The following is a 202-nucleotide window of genomic DNA, read 5'->3' as shown; positions in this document are numbered from 1 at the left end:
CATCTTCTGCTGGTTTGAGGTCAGTTTGTGTTTAAAGTTTCTATGTTTCCTCCGATTACAACTCTGTCCTCACCTGTCTGTCTGTCTGTCTCCTCACCTGTCTGTCTCCTGACCTGTCTGCCTGTCTCTCTGTCTCCTCACCTGTCTGTCTGTCTCTCTGTCTCCTCACCTGTCTGTCTGTCTGTCTCCTCACCTCATCACA

Source organism: Anarhichas minor, unplaced genomic scaffold (assembly GCF_050575085.1).
Source record: "Anarhichas minor isolate MPS153535 unplaced genomic scaffold, ASM5057508v1 ptg000040l, whole genome shotgun sequence".
Lineage (NCBI taxonomy): Eukaryota > Metazoa > Chordata > Actinopteri > Perciformes > Anarhichadidae > Anarhichas > Anarhichas minor.
Note: the sequence above shows the minus strand (reverse complement) of the source record.